General features: G+C 42.4%; 1 pseudogene; it reads left to right on the forward strand.

Moving 5' to 3' along the window:
* LOC146871790 (sodium-dependent neutral amino acid transporter SLC6A17-like) overlaps nt 1-20996 on the forward strand; it is a 1038204-nt pseudogene that overhangs the window by 887629 nt on the left and 129579 nt on the right.

Below are 20996 nucleotides of genomic sequence, written 5' to 3' on the forward strand. Positions count from 1 at the left end.
GAGAGCGAAAGACCCTATAGAATGGGATGATGAAAGCATGGGATCTTTTAGAAAGTTGCAAGATTGTTTGTGTGGAGCACCTGCTTTAGGAATGCAGGACTATTCAAAAGAATTTGCATTATTCTGCTATGAGCGGGATAATTGTGCACTTTCAGTGCTGACACAGAGACATGGATTAATGAGAAGACCAGTGGCATATTTTTCTGCTACCCTAGATCCTGTGGCCTGTGCATTGCCAGGTTGCCTGAAAGCTGTAGCCGCAACTTGTGCAAGCATAGAACAGAGTGAGTCAATTGTGATGGGACACCCTGTCAAGGTGTACGTTCCTCATGCAGTGGTGATTTTGCTGACCAGAACCCGAACGCAGTACCTTACTCCCAGTAGGCTGACAAAGTATGAAAGAATAATACTGGGGGCTGAAAACGTGACTATAGTGAGGTGTACTGTTCTTGATCCAGCCACTTTACTACCTGATCCTTACCAAGAAGAAATGAAAGATTAGGTTGAACATGAATGTCTAGACGTGACTGAACTTAGCACCAAACCACATCCTGACATACAAGAGGAACCCTTGAAAAATACTGATCATGAGCTACTTGTAGATGGCTCATGCATGCGACACGAGGAGGGAGGATTGAGTGCTGCTTACGCTGTATGTACATTAACTGGAATAGTCGAAGCATCCTATTTACCAGAAGTCAGATCTGCACAAGTAGCCGAATTGATTGCTTTAATTAAAGCATGCAAAATCGGGAAAGTGACCATATTCACTGACGGTCAATATGGTTATGGGGTTGTGCATGATTTTGGCCAGCTATGGATGCAAAGGGATTTCCTGACTTCCTCAGGAACTACTATTAGAAATGGAATTTTTGCAAAAGAATTAATTGAGGCAATTCAATTACCAAAAGAGGTGGCCGTGGTTAAGTGTGCTGCTCACCAATCAGGAGATGACTATGTGATAGCCGGTAACCGATATGCTGACCAGGTTGCCCAACACTGTTCGAAGCATAAAATTGCACTAATCAAGAAAATCAACACTTGTGGAATCAGCTGCCAACTTATGCTACTTGCAGCTGTGGGAACCTGGGAGGAGGTGAAAGATCTGCAGGATGCAGTAGACATGAGAGAAAAAGAAGAGTAGGTGAAAATAGGATGTCAAAGAAGGGCAGAAGATGGTGAGTGGGTTTATTATGATGGCAGACCAGTAATGCCAGACAGTATGCTAGCACCGATGGCTAGAATGTATCATGGAGACACACATGTGGGCAGAGATGCAATGATTCGACTTTTCAGACAAGATTGGTTTAAAGCAAAATTCAGGAATGTAGCAGAGCGTCTTTGCCAAAGATGTTTAACATATCAACAAATGAATCCTGGCAGGAAAACCGTGGTTAGTATGGGAAAGATTGGAAAGGCAGAAGGTCCCTTTGTAAGACTTCAATTGGACTTTATTCAACTGCCTGCTTGTCGAGGGTTGAAATATGTACTTGTCATAGTTTGTTTATTTTCAAAGTGGGTGGAAGCATACCCGACCCGAAGAAAGGACAGCTTGACAGTGGCAAAACTCTTAAGAGAACTCATCCCTAGATTTGGTTTTCCAGTAACGATTGAATCAGATAGAGCGTCTCATTTTAATAATGAAATAATTCGACTAATTTGTGAAGCATTCAACGTCGAACAAAAATTGCACTGCGCTTACCATCCAGAGGCTTATGGGGTGGTAGAACAATTAAATGTCACGATCAAGTCAAGACTCGGAAAGGTGTGTGCTTCCACACCACTGGAACGGCCTGATGCTTTACCTCTGGTTCTGATGGGACTCAGAAGTATTCCAGACAAAACACTGGATTGAGTCCCCATGAAATACTCATGGGAAGAGCCATGAGACAAGCATGTGTACCAGGACACAAGCTGTTGAATATAACTGATGACTTGGTTTTGGAGTAGTACCACAGAGTTGGCTGACAGAGTGCGTTCTATCTCTCATCAGGTTGGGGAAGACGCAATCAACAGACAGCTGAGCCAAGCGCATGATCTGAATCCCGGTGACTGGGTAGTTGTGAAGAATCGCACTCTAGAATCGTGCTTAGCACCAAGGTGGGACAAACCGCATCAAGTTATACTGACTACTTCAACGGCTGTAAAGTGTGCAGGATTGCCTGATTGGATCCATGCAAGTCATACCAAAATGGTACCAGCTCCTGAAGAAGAAGAGTTTCAATTGAAACGAGAAATTGAAGTTGCTGAAGGTTGTGCAGCTGAAGAACTTCCTATAGAAGATCCTGAGGTAGCTGCCCAAGAACAACCAAGCACTTATCAGGATGACTGGATCCCAGTGGTGGACATATCTGAAGTATTTATAAGAACTAGAAGCCAAAAACAGTTAGCTAGACAGGAAAAGAGTGAGGACCAGTCAAGTGTAGAAGAACTCGCTAAGGAGAATAGGGAAACGACTATTAGGGAACCTGAGCAGGAACAGTTAAGGAGACAACAATATACTCAGACAGAAGAAAACCCAAGCCCCATTCATGAGTCTGAGGAGGGACAGATAGGGTTTAGAGAAAACGTTCAGGTAGAAGAAAGTAAAGAGGTAAAAAGACCTGAACAGGACTAGATAGGCATAGAGACACAAGTTCAGGATACAGATGAAAAACCTAACATCATCAATCCTGAACAGGGTCAGATTGAGGTAGATGAACCAATCCAGGCAGAACATGCCAGAACAATAAGCCCTGGACAAGGTCAGATAGAGAGGAAATCTGAAGACGAAGATGATCAAGTTGTGCCGAAAATAAAGGAAAATAAAAGAAGCCTTGAAGAACCTGGCAGTGCAGTGACATTTAAGAAAAGTCGAAAAGGTGATAATTGGCCAAGAATTATCAAGAGACTGAAATACCGTCTTAAGACAATTAATGAAGAACCTGATCAAGTAAACGAAGTATCCAGTCAATCTGGACCTTCCACAGTAACACCAAAACGAAGGAGTCAAAGGTTGAAGATATTGAATAACAAATTCAAGGGTCCTGAGTGGACATATGTCATTCTTGAAGATTTTGAAAATCTCGACTTAAATGAAGAAAGTGATGAAGAGCTGACCGACGAACGAATTAATGAAGAAGTGAGACCAACTTGAAAGGGAGAGAAGACGCATAAGGTGTAATCTCATACCAAGTTCTGAATTAAAGAAGAGAAAAATCTTCTTGTCCAAGATGTCTGGTGATAAAGTTATTGGAAAACCAAAACAAAGCTGTATAAAGAAGTGTTGTAAGATCTGTGTATGTAGCTTATTAGTTTTCATAATATGGGTAATATTAGCAATAGCTATTCCCTATTTGATGGTTACTGACAAACAGAATAATACTAATGCACATACGGAAGTAGCAAACATAAAAAGAGACAGAGTAGACTTAGAAACACCAGACGAGTTAGATTTACACCACACTGTAGATAAAAACGAAACTGATTTATATGTATTTACAAATCTCTTAGTACATTATGTAGAAACAATGGAAGTTAGTAATTGTTATGTTTGCATGAAATTGCCAAACTCAGTAGCTGAAGGGGTAACTTATCATCACTTACCTTTGACATATGGTATTTCATGTAGTGTATTAGCTAGTTTATTTTATAGAACTGGAAAACTGCAGTATTATTATTCAAATGTAGATATAATATTTTCAGAAGTTCCTATGTGGAAGAGCATGAACCCTGTCCTTAGTACTAGAGGCTCACAATTTATGGGTGAATATTTCCTAACAATGAAGACCATAGATATAGCCGATGCACACAAACGCAACCTAACATGTAAATTGCATGAAGAAGAAAATATATTTTTGAACTTTGTAGAACAAAGAAGACAGGATTTCCAAAGAAGGGCCTCAGAACCGAAACCTCAGATACCTAAATGGGCTGAAAGGGAAGATCTTTTGGTAACTGGCAAGACTCATGCTACTATGTCACTGGATTTTGAAAAGAAAGGGAAAATCTGTCTCCATAGACTAAAAACAGGATATAACAATGTATTTATTGGTTCCAGTGAATGTGAACATAACTTCTTAGTAATTGGGGGTTGGGGACTAACAGGAGGAACTGATCCAGTATTTTCTGGAATTTATTATATTTATAGATTGCCTGATCACTGGTACGGGAGTTGATATTTCGGAATAATATTCCCTAAAGTTTATCATGTTAAAAGAATCACTGGAAACAATAATGACAGTGATGGACTAACCCGATATAAAAGAGCTAGTTTTTCGGAAATAGCAGGTGATATATTTGGTGCATTGATACCTTCAGTGGGAGTTCTGCTGAATTCTCAAAAAATCTGTCAGTTGTCAACAGTAGTTGATCGGTTATTTACTGACACTGCTGGAGGATTTTTACTGATCAATACAGAATTAGTTGCTGTTAGATCTATGGTTTTGCAAAATCGACTTGCCCTTGATATCTTATTAGCAAAAGAGGGTGGAGTCTGTAAAATGTTGAAAGCACAACATTGTTGCCCATACATACTTGACAAAGGTGTAGAAATTGGAAGGTATATTAAAAATATTACGCATTTGGAAGAGGAACTAAAACCACTGGAGGGTGACAGTGTATGGAAGAAAATAACAAATAGTTTTTCCACCATTAGTAGTTGGTTTTCTAACATAGGTAAGAGTATCTTAGGTCAAATATTATTGCCAATCATGGGCATAACTGTTAATTTTGATGATAACGTGTTGCCACAAATGCAGTGGAAAAAGGTACGAAGTGAATGAGAAGTGTAGGAAAAGAAAATTAGACGAAATACGACTTGAAGAATTGAAAGGAAACATCTACAAAAGAATGAAAGGATCACAGTTTAAGAAAAATAAAGGAAAGAATAAAAGATTTGAAGAAATCGAAATGGTAGAATGCTAAAGTTGGCATCTGATTTAATAGAAGCTAATGATGGCATAAAATGCCATCAGAGAGGGGATTGATGGAGCAAGGTTTCGTAAAAAAAAGGAATTTGCTCGTATGCAATCCTCTCGAATAACCTGTAACATTCTAACCAACCTGTTTGTGAGTACTAATTTTGCATTACATTTTACATAATTGTATCTAGGGGAAGCTTTTCTATGTGCTTTACTAATAAGTAACCCGAGTGTCCTTAAAATGGCCGCCAAAAACCCGGGAACTCTTCTGAGCATGCGTCTACTCCATCTACGTAGTATGACGTCTCCTCTAGCTTGGTGGGAAATCTTTGCAGCTGCGCAATAGCTTTTAACATGGCTGCTCGAAAACCTCGCATTAATGCACATGCCATGCTGAAACTAACCTATGCAAGTTTTACTAATACATTAATGCAAAAGAAATACTAAGTGAATGGGGTTAGAGTAGAAGTAAGTGGTATACAGTGAATTCATTTAATTTAGTTTTCTAACATGTTCTTCTCTGACTTTTTAATAGCTCGCATTTGGGCCTTGGAAGGTGACCGATGTCCTTATCCTTTGCGTCAACTACGCATGTGCGCAACCTCCTTGTTCTGAAACTAATGAAAATCATTGAATGTGGACAACACTACCGCTCCCTATACACTTCCGCACGATCTATTCAGAGGAGGAGGCTTTATCACTCCTCCGCGATATAGACGTGCCGGCTCTTACTGCGGAGGACAGCTCCGATCTGGAGCGAGACCTAACAGTGACCGAAGTAGAGAAGGCCATCCATGACTTGCGCGGGGGAAGCATCGGATCCCAATGTGATCCCCATAGAATTATTTAAGTTGACAGCGAACATGAATGACCCTTATCTTACAGATATGTACCGGGAGAGTAATGAGATTGGAATTCTTCCCGAAGACCATAGACTGGCTACCGTCATTGTCATCCACAAACTGGGCTAGCCCGCAGATAAGTGTATAGGCCTATTTCGTTACTCAATTTCGAGGCGAAAATCCTCGCAAAGGTCCTCACCACTCTTCTGTTGCAGGTTCTTCCCACCCGGACCAGTCCGGGTTTATGCCGGCAAGAAACTCATCTCTTAATCTTCGCCGATTACACGGAGTACTCTGCAGGGCAGACACTATTAGAGAGGATGCTGTGGTGGTGTCCCTAGATGCTGCATCGGCCTTCGATATCATTGAATGGCCCTACATGTTTGCGGTGCTCCGCAAAGTGCCATGTTTTTCCTTTAGGTAGGGGCACCAGGCAGGGCTGTCCCCTATCACCGCTCCTCTTCGCCTTGGCCTTGGAGACCTTGGCGGCGTGGATCCGCTGGGTCCCTGCTATCAGGGGCCTGAGATGGACTCATGGCTGGGAGGACCGCATATCGTTGTATGCAGATGACATCCTGCTTTAGCTTGCCTCCCTGGTGAAGTCGCTCAACGTGGTGATGGACATATTGCACATCTTCGGTAGATTTGCGGGTTACAGGATCAACTGGTCCAAATCTGTGCTCTACATCCTTAGTGGGCAGAAGCCCCGACTTCCCTGGGGTTGCCAATTGACGGAGGCCCTGGAAGGGTTTAAATATCTGGGAATCTGGGTATCCAAAGACTTGACTCGATTCTATGAGACTAACCTCCGGCCTCCGTTAGCACGTCTTAAATCTGATGTCCAGCACTGGAAGTCGCTTCCCCTAACCCTCCTGGGGCGTGCGGCATTATTTAAGATGATGTCCCTCCCCCAACTTCTATATGCACTGCAGAACACGCCAATTCCGGTAGCAGCGTCGTACTTCAAGGAACTAGAGTCTTTAGTGCAGGAATTGTTATGGGAGGGTAAGCCCCCCCGCATTGCCATTCAGAAACTCACGTTGGGTTGGTTTGACGGTGGAATTGGGCTTCCTGATATGAAAAGGTATTATTGGGCCTCGCAGCTTGATGCCATCAATCAATGCCGATATAGACGGCATGATGACCCGGCCTTTCGGATAGACCGATGGCTCCTCCCAGGAGGCGGCTTCGAGGGGGCGTTGTATAGCAAGTCTCCAATATTCGTCCTGTCCGGTCCGACTAAACATGCTGTGCAAGTATGGAAAGACGCTACTAGAAGCCTGGTTTGGGAGGGCAAGCTCACCAGGGCCACGCCGCTCTGGCACTGTGACCAGTTGGGTCGATTGTCACGTTCCCAGGGATTCAATAAATGGGAAATCATTGGTATCTCCAGAATTGGGGACCTATGGAAATCGAGCAAGATCATACCATTCTCCCGATTGCAGCAAGAATACGAAATGGCCAATTCTGAACAGTTTTGGTATCTCCAAATCAGGCACGCTTTGTTTGCAGTTCTCCCTAAAGGGACTGACCTCCCTGAGTCCTCTCTGCTGGAGGACAGGATCTTAGATGGCGATTTGCCTGGGAAGGCTATATCTCTCATATATAGAAAGCTCATTAACAACATGCCCAATCCCCTGATCTGCCCCAGAAGTAAATGGGACCACGACGTGGCTGGGCTGGATGACGAGGAGTGGCGGGCAGCAGTGGTGCCCCGTGGGAGGTCGCCATTTCTTCTAGACACCGATTGGTTCAACTGAAAATCCTTCACAGAACATATTTGTCTGGACCCTCTTTGGGTCATATGGGCTATGGCCAAGACAGTAATCGTGTACGACACAGTGGGCAAGAGGGCATCTTTACTCACACACTGTGGGAATGTGCTATAATACAGAAATATTGGGAGGGGGTGGTACGTATGATGGAGGAGGCGTTAGGACAACAGATATCATGTAACATCAAATTGATTGTATTGAACATTTGGTACCCCATGGACCTCAGTGCTAAGGAGAGAATCTGTGTGGCTCTGGGCTTCATGGTGGTCAAGCGAAATATTGCACGTCTATTGAGGGCCCTTAACCCACCCAGCATTGCCGATTGGGCCAAGGACATGGACTGGTGTATGATGATGGAAGTTCCTATTTATGCCTCTAGGGGGTGCCCGACTAAATGGTCACAAATATGGGGGTCATAGAACACTTTGAGGGGATATATATGTGAACCACCTGGGAGCGGGGATGAGGGGGCTGCTGTAGTTGTATAGTATGCGACTCTTGATGACACTTATAATGTACTGTGCAATGAGCTATTACTGCTGTATCAATGTGCTCTACGGACCCTTTGAGCATTGTAGTGCTTCCATTGTTTACATGCTTTTTTCAATAAAAAGAATTAAAAAAAAAAATCATTGAATGGCTGCCAATCCATGTGCTCAACAAGGACATGGGAAGATCAACTCCTGATCCTACGAGAGGAAGAAGATGAAACATTGTATTACAGATTTATCAATCCACATATGAAATGCTTGTGGGAATAAAGCTTGTGGGTATTAAAATTAAGGGGCGGGGAATTAGACAATAGAACCAAAGAAGATTATTGCACTTAGTATGGTGTGATGTCCTCACCCCATTGCCTGGCCCAATCAAATTGAGGGGTGTACATGGAATTGAAACATTTGGGGGTGGATCATACATTTGAATAGGTATAACAGAGGTATGTTCTAGTTAGTGAGACACACTTGACCCACTTGATGCCAATGCTATGCTGAGATGCTGCTCGATTTGCTGCAATCTGATTGAAGAATCCAACACTAGGGAAAGATTGCGGAACAACTGAGGAGGCTCATCGAGGAAGGGGTCCAGACGAGCCCTAGCCGGAGAGAGTAGCACCAGAGAGGGTTGTAACGCTGGCGTCTCACTAGAAGACGTCACCTTCCCAGTCCTGAATCTGTCCTGAGTCCTTGATACTCTGATGTCTAGGTCCTCACACCATTCTAGGTAAATATAGTTCTGTGGGGTTGTGCTTCGCATTTTGCTCTCTGTTATCTCTCTCCTCAGGTACTGTCATCACATGAGATTAATTAATGTAAATTGAATTATAAACTAACTGAAATACTTTTCCTGATGGAGAATCTTAATGTGTCTACGTGTATTTTGATTTGACTCACAAAATTATTAATTCAGATAAACCTTTAAAGCTCCTACTGAGTCTGTGGTTCTTTGAATAAAGTTAATGTACTGTTCTCTACTATTATTGTTTCCTCCCTATTCTAATATACTACTAGATCTTTCAACGTGTACATTTATGCAGGAGACAGGGTTGGTAAGAATACTGGTATAAAAGGTCTCTAAGGTAAATCAAATTGATGATCAGCAGACATTTGCTAGCTCATTGAATGTATGAATGTATATGGGCCCAAATGTTTGTTGTGTGTATGTATGTATAGAGCTGGTAAACTACGCTGCATCACTACTATAGCATGGAGCATGAGGCAAGAGGACAGCTCAGTTCTGCATTGTCTGACTTCACTGTGAGTGACAGCATTATGCTCTTTCACAACTAGCACATATACACAAAGTAGTCCTCTTCACTGCAAGGGCTGCGATGGTAATATGCACTTTTTGAGACTAAAAAACTGATTTGGTTTGAGCCATTTTATAACAAATATATATTGGGAAGGGCCTGGCAGCTTCCTCAGCAATAACATTTTACAAAAATTAGGACAAAACAAAACAAGTATTGACAAAGCCAAAAGGCTGAGAGCCAACACCTGTTGGCTTTCCCCAATGCTGGTTAATGCCAGTGAGGCAATGTTTTTATAGACAATATTTAGAACAATATATTTTGGACAAATATACTTGGGCCATGATAATCTAATATTACTTGTACTGGTCTCTCCCCTGAGGGGGCTTTATCTAGCGGTTTCAATTTATGCTCTGTTTTTAAACATTGTTCTACATTTTGCATTTTAACCTTTTAAACCACTTTATTGCTGCTACTTACTTGCACGCCTATTTGCCCTCAATCCTCGCGCGTCCGATATATCCTCGCGCTGTGGAGGTAGGGTCCGGCCATCTTGGGTGAGGGAGGGGTAGCGCTGCAGCTGCTCGACGCCTCATGCCCTCCTCACACGGATATAAGGGAATGAACATCCGTCCGCGCAGCGGGCGAGCGCAGCGGGCGCGCCAGCGGCGCACCGAAGGCACGCCAAAGGCAAGCCCGTCTGCGCCCGTCCGCGCCTGGCCCGGGCCTAGGGCCATGACCCCTGATCCATCTCCCTCACAACTCAAGCAAACTTATGCACGTTCGACTCTGATGAGGCTTCGACCCACCCACTCCCCCCAATGCATCAAACACGACTTGTCACAGCTAAAGAAGGCTGCCAACTTGACCTGTCCACATTGCAACACCATGATTAGGATTAATAACACTAAGGTGCTCCTTAACCTGCATAATGATGCCATCGAAGTGGTCATTCTTATGGCCCTCATTAATGCACGCTCTCTGGGCAAACATAGCCAAGAAATTGCAGACCTCATTACCGATAACAACTTAGATGTACTGTACATCACGGAAACCTGGACAGATGACTCTTCGGGCCCCGACCTTGCTGTGGCAGTCCCTCCTGGCTACAAAGCCTATCGACAAGATAGGGTTGGTAAAAAGGGAGGGGGTTTAGCTATCATAATTAGAGAGCGGTTTGAAGTTCGAACAGCATCTATCCCTGCCACCGCTTGTGAAGCCATGCACTTCAACATAAAGTTTACAGCCCTTTTTAACTTTAAGGGAGTGCTTCTATATCGTCCCCCTGGGACTAAAGCAGACTTCCTTACCAACCTCAGTGTAATTACCGAATTTATAGCCATCGAAGAGTCAGCCTCAATAATGGGTGATGTGAACTTTCATTTAGAACAATTGAATGACAGGGACACCGCTGCCCTCATCTCGGACCTAGAAATAATGGGTCTTAGGCAACTGGTTACTGCCTCCACTCACAAAGCAGGACATACGCTGGATGGTATTTTCTCCAACGTAGAGGGCCTGCATATATTAAATATTTTGCCCATGCCTTGGACAGATCATTCCGCCATATTCAGCGGTTTGATAATTAAGAAACCAGTGAGGAACAAGGCTTTATCTATTAAGCCACACCCCTTCAAAGTATGGAAGAGCTTAGACCGGAATAAATTTAAAACTCTACTGGATAAAACCTGCCCTATCTTATCTGATGATCCCACCACCGCTACCAATCAATTTCATGATTGGTTCGGCAAGGCTTCAAATCTCCTGGTACCCACCAAGCGTTATTCCAGGAACAGAAGCACACCTACTGCTCCATGGTTTTCTGATGAACTAAGAGCCCAAAAACAAATAAGCAGGAATAAAGAAAGGCAATGGCGCAGAAGTTATGACGCCAAAAGTAAGACCTTATACAAAGAATCACTGGCCACATATAAATCCCTGATTGTCGCAACCCAAAAATTATATTTCTCGGAACAAATTGAAACAGCAAAAAATTCCAGTCGACAATTGTTCACCATAACCAAAACACTGACTGGTAATGCGCCAGATCTAAATCCCCCCCCGTCTCAATTATTCTGCGATGCGTTGTCGGAATTCTTCTATTCAAAGGTTAACGACATCTACCAAGCTTTCTCCTCCAAAAATAACATCAGTAAAGTTTCCCCTGCTCACACCATCTCCAGTAATTCCTTGACCAGCTTTAGGACTCTCTCTACTGACCAAATAACAACTATCATGAAAACTATTAAATCGGGCTCGGCCATGGACCCCTGCCCCTCTTCAGTATTCTCCATGGTTATGGACACTACTGTTCCTGTCATCACCCATGTCTGTAACACCATACTGACCTCCGGGAGCTACCCTGACTGTCTCAAAAACACACTGATTAAACCCTTGCTAAAGAAACCCAGCCTTGACAAGGAAGAGCTTAAGAACTACAGGCCCATAGCTAGTCTCCCTTTCCTAGCTAAAGTGGCAGAAAAAGCGATGAACCAGCAGCTTTCGGAACATCTAGAGACACATCAGCTCCTGGACGTTACACAGTATGGCTTCCGTAAATACCACGGCACAGAAACTGCACTCCTCAAGGCTGACGATGATATTAGAACCATTCGAGATCAGGGCATGACAGCGTTGCTTGTACTGCTTGATCTCTCGGCAGCCTTCGACACGGTCGACCATAAGATCCTGGTCGACCGTGTCGGGAAGATGGGTATTGACCATACGGCAAGAAACTTACTCTCCTCCTTCCTGGCCGACAGAACACAGGTGGTCACCCTGGGGCCATATCAATCAGCCAAGCTGTCACTCCCGTGTGGGGTTCCTCAAGGCTCATCCCTGAGTCCGACGCTATTCAATATATATGTGTCGGACCTTGCAGGTTTAATCAAGGCATTTGGGATGAACCTAACCTCAGACGCAGACGACACGCAACTGGTGCTGGCCATCAAGGGTGAAGGGACGGAAGTGGCAGAGCGCTTCCAAAATGCCATGAGCTTGATAGGAGAGTGGATGGCAGGTACCTGCCTAAAGCTTAACTCCGATAAAACGGAGGTGGTCATCTTTGGATCCCTTTCTCCGACTTGGCCCGCTCTCTGTTGGCCCCCAGCGTTTGGCACTCCACCCAGCCCGACTTCCAAGGTCAGGAATCTGGGAGTTATCTTTGATGATTATCTCAATTTTATGGCACATGCTAATATAGTAGCAGCCACAGCTCACTACAAATTGAAGATGATAAGAAAAATCACTCCATTCCTCCCAGATACTGCCGTCAAAACCCTGGTTAGTTCCCTGGTCCTTTCATCCTTGGATTACTGTAATGCGCTTTTCCTAAATAGCCAAACCAGAGTTACAAAAAAACTACAAACTATACAGAATGCGGCAGCCCGTCTCCTGTCTAGATTGCCCAAGTTTGTACCCATCTCTGACACTATTAGGACACTCCACTGGTTAACGATCAAAAACAGGATCAAGTTCAAATCTCTTTGCATAATCTATAAGGTATTACACGATCAAGGTCCACGCCCTCTTAAGGACCAGCTCAAACTTTACAGACCAACTAGACAACTTAGATCCATGACTCTCAATCACCTAGTGGTTCCACGCTCTAAAACAGTCACATGGGGTGATCGCCGATTTGCGGTAGCAGCACCTAAGATCTGGAATACGCTGCCACAACAAATTAGATCCAGTAAATCACTACTCCAGTTTCGCAAGAGCCTGAAAACCTGGCTGTTTAACCAGTAAACCCCTCCGGTCTCTCCAATGTTGGAGAGAGCCAGCTGCCTAGTCAAGCGCCAAGACGCCCATGGGTATTTGTTCGCGCTCTATAAATGTCAAAAAATAAATAAATAAATAAATAATATGATACCCTCACTACACTGTGAATACAGACCATGCCATTCCCTTCATCTCATAAGTGAGGGCCATGCCGCCCCAAACAAATATTCCTGGCTACTGGCCTGTGCCAGCTCTATATTTTTAGCTGATGCATCTTTTCCTTTGAGGCGGGCTTCATACATTGTAGAAGTAAAAATAAAATATGTCCAGAGCACGTAGCACAATATTCAGCCTTATGCATCAAGCCAAAATCCAGTCGGTAAAATACCGATTCCTTATTAGCTCCCGGTATTAAGGAAAAAATACCCAATCCCAATGCATCAACCCAAAAGCAGAAATCGGTATTTAAGGAATCCTTAAATAGCGATTCTTTAAATAGGGATTCCTTAAATACCGATTCCTTAAATAGCGATTGCATTTAAGGAATCCCAAAGTGAGATTCCTTAAATGCAATGCATCAAAGTTAAAAAATTAGCGATTTCGCTAATAAGGGGAGCAAATTACCATGAAGATGAACTGCATGGTAATTTGCAAAAACTTTGAAAAATGCACTTTTGTGCATTTTTCAAAGTGTCATGTTGCGCACACACATGCCCTTAGAGCATGTGTGTGTGCAACATATGTGCACATATCATTTTCAGGGGTGCAACAGGGTGTCCTTTTGACACCCTGGCACCCTTGAAAGTGCTCCAGCTATTAGCGATTCGGTAATACCGAATCGCTAATACAGAATGGCTTTACATTCATTCCTATGGGCCTCCAAGCCCATAGGAATGAATGGGTAGGTATTCCTTATTACCGATTCGGTATTACCGATTCGGTAATAAGGAATGTTAAGGAATCGCTATTTGAATAGCGATTCCTACATGCATAGCCTTTTGCTATTCCTTATTAGCGATTCCTTATTTTTCGCTAATAAGGAATCGCAAATGCTAATGTTGATGCATATGCCCCATAGTCTGGACTGGGAAAATAAATTATATTGAAAGCAAACAAAGGCTACAGAAGGGAGAAGAAAGGCTGTGATATGAAGTGGCGGTGAAGAGAGTAGGAAGATATTGGTGTTTGATTGGCGAGGAACAGATCTTAGAATTGTGTAATGCACCTTTAGAGATGGAATGCTGCTGTGCAAGTATTCCACCTCCCTGATGTTGTCATGACTGTGATGTTCTCTTTGTGGCAGCTCTAGCGGGCTGGAGAGGGAGCACCAACAGCAGTTTTCTAAGGCATCAATAAAGTCTTTGTTACGACCCTATTTTAGTCTCTGAGGTTATATTGACATCTATCACCATACCACAATCACATTCAAAAGGCAGGGTGACACCCACCTACTGCAAAAGTCAGACCATATAGCATATCTTCCTAGTCACCTTCTACCACTCAACCCCAAGTAATTTGTACCTCAGTACCGATCACTCTTTACCATTTAGTCTCATGACAAACCAATTATAGTAAACCAGAAGATCAGCTCCCATCCAGTATAAAATACCAACCATCTTGTAGTGATAGATCCCAGTCACCTGCTACCAGCACATGCAAAACTGGAATTACTTGCTGATCCATGCTTGTCTTCACGCGGCTCACCCTAGCATGAGCTTCCAAGCACATCCCAGAGTCCTAGAATGTGTTTACTTACAGGTCTCTTTGTCGGATTCCAGCCTCTCTCAGCCCCAGTACCTGATTTACCCCTTAGATCATTCCTACGCTATTAAGAAAAGTGTAATGCTGACAGGACCTAAAGCTGCCTAAAAAGTATTTATTGTATATTCAGATATATTAGCACAGCCCAGTCAAATATTCAAATTCAGGTTCTCCCTCGCGCTACTGAATCCTCCTCATTATCGCCAGTTATTCAATAAAATAATACTATGCTTTACCACCTGTCTCTACTTCAGATGTCCTAGGACAGGTCTGAAGCGCTTTCCAGACCACACAGCAGCCAGTAACTCTCTTTCTTTACTGGAATGTCATTTCTCGGTGAAAGCCTTTGATATAAACATTATACTCCATTCCCCTACTCACTACTGGATCAAATCCAATGCTGTTCTGTTCGAATGTACTTTTATGGTACCTTTTATTTTTGTACTTATTTTCACAAGTGTAACTTTAGGGATTTTGCTATATTCTTTATGCTGTGTCTGTGCCTCTTTTTAGATCTGGCATTAGCCAAGTCCTTTTGATTTACAAAATTATACACATAATATACATATATACATACATTTCAGCCAACCCTATTTACCCGTTCTGTTATTGTGTCATTCAAACTTTTACTCTGCCCACTACACCATACACCATTGAGAAATGGGGCAGCCATTTTCAGACTTCACTGTGAGTGCTGGTGTAGGTCAACAGTTTCTTCCAACCTGATCTCTTCTTCCAGCTCCAAGCATATGGTAGGATCTAGTCTGCTAAGCTGTGGATACTCCCCTGCATTAACTGGTTGAATATCGCTGGGATCCAATTGATACATCCTACTATAGAACTGTTCAAAAACCCCCATTATCTTGGCAGAAGTAGATTCCATCTGCCCCTCGGAATTTTAAATTTCCGTTATATTGTTAGAAGAGACCTTTTTTCTAATCCTAAGGGCCAAGAGTCTACCCGTCTTTTCCCCATATTCGTGTAGCTCTCTATGATGTGTTTGATACGCCTGAGCAACTTGCCTCTGAAAAAGATTTAGCTCTGATTTAACAATGATTATCTGGTTCTTAACCTCAGTCAATCTGGCTTTTTCCCCCTGAAATAACGAATTGGTGTGTTCTGTCTCAAACTGCGCCTCATGAGGGAGGTGATCAGATTTCTCCGTAGTTTCCACTGTTGGCCTACATAGCTTATTATTTCCCCCCTTAAGCACCCTTTATACGTATCCCACACAATCGTACGGGAGGCACTATATCATTTAATTTCAAAGAATCCTCTGGACCAAGTTTTAATATATTTTATAAAATCCTCATCTATTAACAATTTCCTATCAAACAACCTGGAATGGAGTTCCCTTTCCAAGCCCTGACGCGTTATTTCGAGCAAAAGTGGATTGTGATCTGAAAAGATTTGCGGCAGCTTTATCTCAACTTCCCCCAACATACTGGCTGAAACCAGAAAGAAGTCTAAACGAGCATTTCTTCTGGGAAAGCTGCAGTCCCAGATATAATTCCACTTGAGATATACAAAATACTCCAAACTGATCTGGCTGTATTACTTCAGGATCTTTTTTTAGATGTCCAATATTGAGGAATCCCACCCAAGTTTTGGCAGGAAACAGACATAATAATATTTCATAAGAAGGGGAAACCATCGACACTGCCTGGTTCATATCGCCCCATTTCACTGATAAATTCAGATGCGAAGGTGTAAATTTTAGCAACTCGGCTTCAGAGGGTCATAGCCAGATTGGTTTCGCCATGGCAACATGGCATCGTACCTGGCAGTGGATCAAGGGATCATATCAGACGGGCAATTTCTCTGCTAGATATATCCGGGGCTAGGGGGGACGGACTGGCTGTGATCCTCTTGGACGACGAGAAGGCTTTCAATAGGGTGACATGGCAGTATTTGTGGGGAGCCTTAGTGGAGAGAGGATTTGGCCCTAAAATGATTACAGCTATTCAGGCGATGTATCATAAACCGTATGCCAGGTTACAGGTGATGGGAACGACGTCAGACCCAATAGTGGTGGCAAGGGGTACTAGGCAAGGATGCCCATGCTCCCCAATTCTCTTCGCCATATATCTAGATCCGTTCATTAATCAGATAATTCAGAACTCTGTGATCGAACCCTATAAAATAAATGAATATGAGACAAAGGTACTCGCATATGCGGACGATATCGCTGTGGTTACGTAGAATCCAGCAATGGCAATATTAGAAATTGAGAGTATGGCGGAGAAATTTGGGAGCAGGTCAGGCTACTGTTTGAACAAAGGAAAGACGCAGATAATCTGTACAAGACAGTGCAATTTACAGGATCAGCGACAGACGAACTCAGCAATGTATATGGGGGTAAGGATAGCACCTGATCTAGATATATTGTGGGTAAATAATCTTGATCTAGTGTTGGAGGAGGTTACCTCTGAGCTCCGACGGCTGAATAAACTGCACCTAACGATAGTGGGTAGAGTAAATGTTTTAAAAATGAAGATCTTTCCCAGAATATTATACCTATTCCGATCTATCCCTTTAGAACTGCCTGGTAATACATTCCAGAAAATGACTCTATCTTTTCAAATTTTATTTGGAATTACCAAAAAACAAGAACATTAACCCTACCGTTGGAGAGAGGTGGCTGGCCTGCTCCAAACTTACTTTTTTATTATTTGGCAGCTTTTCTGCGACAAATGGGTGTCCTGCTGGGAGCAGATAGCTCTGCGCAGGAGGATTTTTTACCATCTATATATCAGCTAGCTAGTGGGGAGGAAACAACAGGACTTTTTCCAAGGCAGCTTGAGCCTAGCTATTCTAAAAAAAAGTCCGCTTTAAGTGCTTGAAGGCAGCCAGAATGGTATGGATTAAAGTAAGTAAGATTATGAAAATCCCCAAGTGTAATAGATCTACCCCATAATGGGGAACCTCGTCTTTTCCAGCTGAGCTATCGGATAGTATGGCCAGAGAGTAGGTGCAGGTGAGCTTACTCAATGATAAATTAGAAATACTACCCTTCCCGGAATTAGTTCTGAAATATGGGATTAATAGCAGATCGTATTTGAAATATATTCAAATAAGGGGGTGTTTAAAAATTTGTTGTTGTCAGACATGATAACCTTCAAGCAATACCACTAATGGGCAAGCTATACTAGGGGGATGGGCGGATCGGGGACTTTTATAACATACTGATGGAAACAATACCCGACGATTTAAGTAAAACTGAGTCAAGGTGGGTGTTAAAGTTAGGGGATGATGACATAGATTTAGATATGCAACTAGGCCCCTGCGGTCTAGACAGGCTATGCACTACCTAATTCACTCATGAAAGAGTATATTACATGCTTCAAAACATTCTTAACATAAGTTTGACTAGTTTAAACTCATTATAACCAGTTGATGAACAACAAATTGAAAAAACGAAATCGTTACAAGAGTTAATCATATAATTTCCGAAAATAATACGAAGAGTCCAAAGTAGAAGTGCTTCAATGAATGTTTCTTTAGGATGTGTAATCATTTATTACCACATCTGTAAACGTAAATCCAAAAAGTTTCTTCACAGAAAATCAAATTAATCCCAATGCATTTCGGGTGTAACAATCACCCTTCTTCAGGGGTCTACGAATAACAAAAATACATATTAACAATATAGTACATGCTTGTTTGAATACAATTAGAAAGAATTAGAGTGAAATTTAAGTTAACAGCTTAGTTATATAGAGGAGATGAATGGTGTGACATCTACCAGGAGGAAAATCAATTGTGTTCAGTTGTTTGTTGAATATCCAAAAGTGTTCACGAAATAGCTTGTGACAGTCGATAGTAAAGAACCAGAAGGCCCACAAAGCACCAGCATGCCGCGTATCTGATTGTGTGAAAAAACGCTGTGTAAAACAACAAGTTGACTACCTTAAAATGAGTCTGTGATGTGAGAAACTGCCGGTGATTAAAATGATGAAAAAGTATGCCACACAACCTGAAAATGAACATGGGTGTCAATGTAAACTAATGCTATATTGATGAGATAGCATTCTGAGTTGTGAGGTCTGACCAATAAAACTTCACTAATAAATACCTCATGTGAATTCAAACGAATTCGAAATGGGATGTGGAGGAAAACCAAAACAGCGTACTGTTTTCTTGGACTGGACTCCTTAGAAGGAGTAGACAACTTCCGTGGAATGCACTCGTGCTGAGTTTAGTAGCTGTGCCCGATGCGATCAATTTCACGGATATCACTAAAAGTAAAGTAGAATGCGCAAACTAAGATGTTGAAACTTCGTTGAAAAAAACGACAGCGTGAGAGGTTTACGGGACTCAGAACAAAGTTCCTTACCTAAATCCTAGAAGACGATACGGTGTGGACTGGAACTGTGCTCCGGTAAGGAAAGGATCCCAGGTGTGTTAAGCAGTCAGTCAACTCCCGTATATACTGGCGTGAAATATCGTTCACGTGTTGGTTAGTGGAAAGAGGTGATGGACTCAGACACCAAAAGAAAAGAGTGCAATGTCGGCCATATTGGACTGCTGTCTATAACGTAGTTTGTGTGGACTATGAAAGGAAATGATGTATCAAGACGAAAGATTGAGGGTACAATCGCTAAATATACAAACAATAAATATACATAATAATGTTAGTCATGCGTGCTGGGTACAAACGTCCTCATTTGTATTGACGGTCATCAGTTTTAAAATAAATTGTGACTCGATAAACATCTCGAGTACCTTGCGCTCCTTAATGATAATCAAAGTTAAAACAAAACATATTTACATGACGAATATCAATCTTACTGCTTCTTTGATGCATTAAGTGCATCTGATAATTTCAAACAATAAAAATGAACAGTGAAAAATAAACAGACATAAGAACAATAAGACGATCACCTGACCATACATAACACGCTATTGTAATGCTTTGGTTGTATAAACAGAATGAACTTTATATGTGAAAACATAATGAACGCGGCTGGAGGAAGCTGGAGTGGGCCTAAGCTCTGAGATCATTAGAGACGATGCTAACCCTTGCTGACTCGTGAACTGGTACTCATAAGAAACAAGAGAATTCTATGCGGTCATTAAGACCCTTTGGATGCATGGTGTTCAGGGTCCTGATCCAAAATGTTTCTCGTTGAGTGATGTATTTTGATATGTCCTTATCTTTGCTGTCATGTACTACTTCCAAAACACAAAATTTCAGTTGTGCTATGGTATGATGTGAATCTGCCCAATGGTTAGCCAGAGGTGAGTTGGGATTCTTGGTGCGAATTCTGCTCTTGTGTTCCGTGATGCGTATGCGCAAACTTCTTTCGGTCTTGCCCACGTAATATAAGCCACATGGGCATCGTATTATGTAAACCACATTTTGAGTGTTACAATTAGCTGTAAAATTGAGCTTGATGGGTTTACCCGACCATGGGTGTGCAATGTGGGTACCTGAAATTACGTTATTGCAGTGTGAACAATTATAACACCGTGTCATCCCTCTGCTGTGTTGGCCTGAATCACATGTGTCCCGCCTTTTAAGTAATTCTTTTAGATTGCGTGAGCGTTTGTAGGCAAAAATTGGACGATCTCGAAAAAGTTCACCGAAGTCTGGTTCAGTTTGCAATAATGAAAGAAGTTTGCGCATACGCATCACGGAACACAAGAGCAGAATTTGCACCAAGAATCCCAACTCACCTCTGGCTAACCATTGGGCAGATTCACATCATACCATAGCACAACTGAAATTTTGTGTTTTGGAAGTAGTACATGACAGCAAAAATAAGGACATATCAAAATACATCACTCAACGAGAAACATTTTGGATCAGGACCCTGAACACCATGCATCCAAAGGGTCTTAATTACCGCATAGAATTCTCTTGTTTCTTATGAGTACCAGTTCACGAGTCAGCAAGGGTTAGCATCGTCTCTAATGATCTCAGAGCTTAGGCCCACTCCAGCTTCCTCCAGCCGCGTTCATTATGTTTTCACATATAAAATTCCCCTGCACGTTCATAAGCACAGCCGTTACCATACAGGCTCACTTACACAAGTCTCTATGTTAGATGGTTTCCTACACAGAATGTTTATGTTTGACTACATGTACAATTTACGTGCTACCGTGGGTTTAATTTAATTTTTGTACATCAAGGTTAAACTTGAACTGACTTGAAGTTTGAGGCTAAGATTGTAAAGGTATGCTGTATTCTTGCTTTGGAAACATCCGAGTTATATTACTGTAAGGCAGGGGTTCATTCTGTTTATAC

This window comes from Triturus cristatus, chromosome 1_1 (genome assembly GCF_964204655.1).
Source record: "Triturus cristatus chromosome 1_1, aTriCri1.1, whole genome shotgun sequence".
Classification (NCBI taxonomy): Eukaryota; Metazoa; Chordata; class Amphibia; order Caudata; family Salamandridae; genus Triturus; species Triturus cristatus.